Consider the following 4,609-nt stretch of genomic DNA (forward strand, 5'->3'; position numbering starts at 1 on the left):
AAGACCCCAGACGCCACTCACCAAAGTAGGATGCAGAATATTTTCTTAATAAACTTTGTTATGCCAATTGACCTAGATGTCCCCTGAAAGCATGGTCTCCAGACCCCTACCCCTGCTACTCTGTCCCTCAAAGTGTTTGATTGTATTAAGGAAACTTCTTATCTTTGGTTTAGTCTATTTGTGCTGACTTCCCCTGTAGTGTGTGCTGTCCTTCCCTTCACCTAAGATAATTCTTGTCTACTATCTAGTTAGTGAATAACCCTTTCCCTCCCTCCCCACCCTTGTAACCATCAAAAAATGTTTTCTTCTGTGTTTAAACCTTTTCTTGACTTCTTATGATAGTGGTCTTATGCAATATTTGTCTTTTTGTGACTGACTAAATTCACTCAGCATAATACCCTCCAGATTCCTCCATGTTATAAGATGTTTCACGGCTTCATCATTGTTCTTTATCATTGCATAGTATTCCACTGTGTGGATATACCATAATTTGTTTATCCGTTCGTCCGTTGATGGGCACCGAGGTTGTTTCTATCTTTTCGCTATTGTGAACTGTGCTGCAATGAACATGGGTGTGCATATATCTATTCCTGTGACAGTTCTTATTTCTCTAGGAAATACTCCAAGGAGCGGGATAGCTGGATCGTATAGTACTTCTATTTCTAGCTTTTTAAGGAAGCACCAAATCGATTTCCAAAGTGGTTGTACCATTGTACATTCTCACCAACAGCATATAAGTGTTCCAGTCTCTCCACAACCTCTGCAGCATTTATTATTTTGTGTTTTTTTGGATTAATACTAGCCTTGTTGGGGTGAGATGATATCTCATTGTAGTTTTGATCTACATTTCTCTAATGGTTAATGATAGTGAGCACTTCTTCATGTGTCTGTTAGCCACCTGAATATCTTCTTTGGCAAAGTGCCTGTTCATATCCTTTGCCCATTTTTTTAATTGGATGATTTGTCTTTTTGTCAATGAGGTTTTGCAGAGTCTTGTAGATTTTAGAGATGATACGGTGATCAGATTTGTCATATCCAAAAATTTTTTCCCAGTCTGTATGTTGTATTCTTACTCTTTTGGTGAAGTCTTTTCAAGAGCATAAGTATTTGATTTTTAGGAGCTCCCAGTTGCCTAGTCTCTCTTCTGGTGCTTGTGCATTATTACTTATGGTTTGTATTCTGTTTATGCCATGTATTAGGGATCCTAGCATTGTCCCTATTTTTTCTTCCATGATCTTTATCGTTTTCAATTTTATATTTAAGTCTTTGATCCATTTTGAGTTGGTTTTTGCATGATGTGACGTATGGGTCTTGTTTCAGTTTTTTGCAGATGGATATCCAGTTATGCCAGCACCACTTGTTAAGGAGACTGTCTTTTCCCCAATTAATAGACTTTGGGCTTTTGTCAAATATCAGATGCTCGTAGGTGGATGAATTTATGTCTGGATTTTCAATTCTGTTCCATAGGTCCATGTATCTGCTGTTGTACCAGTACCAGGCTGTTCTGACTACTGTGGTCATATAAAAGGTTCTAAAATCAGGTAGTGTGAGGCCTCACACTTTGTTCTTCTTCTTTAGTAATGCTTTACTTATCCGGGGCCTCTTCCCTTTCCATATGAAGTTGATTTCTTTCTCCATCTCATTAAAAAATGCCAGTGGAATTTCGATTGGAATTGCATTGTATCTGTAGATCGCTTTGGGTAGAACTGACATTTTTACAATGTTGAGTCTTCTTATCCATAAGCAAGGTATGTTTTTCCACTTATGCAGGTCTCTTTTGGTTCCCTGCGGTAGTGTCTTGTAGTTTTCATTGTATAGGTCTTTTACGTCTCTGGTTCAATTTATTCCTAAGTATTTTGTCTTCCTGGGGGTTATTGTAAATGGTATTGATTTGGTGATTTTCTCTTGGAAGTTCTCCTTGCTAGTGTAGAGGAATGCAATTGATTTTTGTATGTTTATCTTGTATCCTCATACTTTGCTGAAATCTTCTATTAGTTCCAGTAGTTTTCTTGTGGATTCTTTGGGGTTTTCTGTATCTAAGATCATATCATCTGCAAATACAGATACTTTGACTTCTTCCCTACCAATCTGGATGCCATTTATTTCTTTTTCTAGCCTAATTGCTCTGGCTACGACCTCCAGCACAAGGGTGAATAAGAGTGGTGATAAAGGTCATCCTTGTCTGGTTCCCGTTCTCAAGGGGAATACTTTCAAAGTCTCTTGATTTAGGATGATGTTGGCTGTTGGCTTTGTATAAATGTCCTTAATTATATTGAGGAATTTCCCTTCTATTCCTAGTTTGTTGAGAGTTTTTATCATGAATTGGTGTTGGACTTTGTCAAATGCCTTTTCTGCATCAATTGATAAGATCATGTGGTTCTTGTCTTTTGTTTACTTATGTGATGGATTACATTGATTGTTTTTCTAATGTTGAACCGTCCCTGCATACCTAGTATAAATCCCACTTGATCATGGAGAATCATATTTTGGGTATATTGCTGAATTTTATTGGCTAGAATTTTGTTGAGGATCTTTGCTCAATGCTCATGAGGGATATTGGTCTGTAATTTTCTTTTGTTGTGTCTTTACCTGTTTTTTTTTTTTTATCAGGGTTATGCTGGCTTCATAGAAAGAGTTTGGGAGTATTCCATCCTTTTCTAAGCTCTGAAATACCTTTATTAGTAGTGGCGTTAACTCTTCTCTGAAAGTTTGGTAGAATTCTCCAGTGAAGCCATCCGGACCAGAGATTTTTTTTTGTTGTTGTTGGGAGTTTTTAAATTACATTTTCAATCTCTTCTTTTGTTACGGGTTTATTTAATTGTTCTACCTCTGTTTGTGTTAGTTTAGGTAGGTAGTGACTTTCTGGAAATTTGTCCATTTCCTCTATGTTTTCAAATTTGTTAGAGCACAATTTTTCATAGTAATCTGTTATGATTCTTTTAATTTCAGTTGAGTCTGTTGTGGTATCACCCATATAATTTCTTATACGGGTTATCTGTTTTCTCTCCTGTTTCTCTTTTGTCAGTTTGGCCAATGGTTTATCAATGTTGTTGATCTTTTCAAAGAACCAGCTTTTGGTCTTGTCAACTCTTTCAATTGTTTATCTATTCTCTATTTGATTTAATTCTTCTCCAATTGTTATTATTTCCTTTCTTCTGGCACCCGAGGGCTTCTTTTGCTGCTCTCTTTCTACTTGTTCCAGTTGTAGGGTTGAAGTTTTGATTACAGCCCTTTATTCTTTTTGGATGTGTGCATTTCTTGCTATAAACTGACCTCTGAGCACTGCTTTTGCTGTGTCCCAAAGGTTTTTGTAGGATGTGTTTTCATTCGCATTTGATTCTATGAACTTCTTTATTCCATCTTTAATTTCTTCTATAACCCAGTAGTTTTAGAGCAAGGTGTTGTTCCGTTTCCATGTGTTTGATTTTTTTTCCTTGCTTTTTCTGTAGTTGATTTCTACTTTTACGGCTTTATGGTCAGAAAAGGTGCTTTGTAATATTTCAATGTTTTGGATTTTGTGAAGGCTTGCTTTATGGCCTAATATGTGGTCTATTCTAGAGAATGTTCCATGTGTTGGAAAAGAAAGTATACTTGGCTGTTATCGGGTAGCGTTCGGTATATGTTCATGAGAACAAAGTTGGTTGATTGTAGCATTTAGCTCTTCCGTGTCTTTGTTGAACTTCTTTCTGCATGTTCTGTCCTTCACCAAAAGTGGTGTGTTAAAGTTTCCTACTACTACTGTGGAGCTATCTCACTTTTCAATGCTGCTAGAGTGTTTTATGTATTTTGGAGCCCTGTTGTTGGGTGCATAAATATTTATTATAGTTATGTTCTCCTTGTGTATTGGCCCTTCAGTCATTATTCACTTTCCTTCCTTATCTTTTGTGATGGATTTTACTTTAAAGTCTCTTTTGTCAGAGATTAATATTACCACTCCTGCTCTTTCTTGAGTGTTGTTTGCTTGATATATTTGTTTCTATCCTTGAGTGTTAGTTTGTTTGTGTCTTTAATCTAAGGTGTGTCTCTTGTAGGCAGCATATAGATAGATCATGTTTTTTAATTCAATCTGTCACTGTCTCTTTATTGTTGCATTTAGTCTGTTTACATTCAGCGTAATTATTGATAGGTATGAGTTTAGTGCTGTCATTTAATGTCTTTTTTTGGTGTGTCATTCACAGTTTCTTTGTTCCACTTAATTTTCTGTGCTGAGTCATTTTTCTTTATGTATTTTCTTTTCATCTTTTTCATTGTTGATGATTTTGTATTTGCTGGGAGACTTTATGTTTCTAGTTGTTTTATTTGGACTTGTAAGATTGTTAGTTCCATTGTGGTCACCTTAATATTTACCCCTATTTTACTAAGTTTATACCAGTCTTTTATTTCTTTATATCGCCTTGACTTTCTCTCCATATGAAAAACCTATGTCTGCATTTTTTAGTCCCTCTTTTTTGTTTTAGTGTTGTCATCTTTTAAATATTGACATCTGTTTCCCCATTTTAGGTTTGATTTATTTTTGTGACTTCCCTATCTGGGTTGATATCTGGTTGCTCTGTCCTGTGTTCTAGTCTTGGGTTGTTATCTGTTGTTATTGATTTTCTAACCGGAGGAC

The sequence above is a fragment of the Trichechus manatus genome, unplaced genomic scaffold, assembly GCF_000243295.1.
Source record: "Trichechus manatus latirostris isolate Lorelei unplaced genomic scaffold, TriManLat1.0 scaffold00201, whole genome shotgun sequence".
In the NCBI taxonomy this organism is placed as follows: Eukaryota; Metazoa; Chordata; class Mammalia; order Sirenia; family Trichechidae; genus Trichechus; species Trichechus manatus.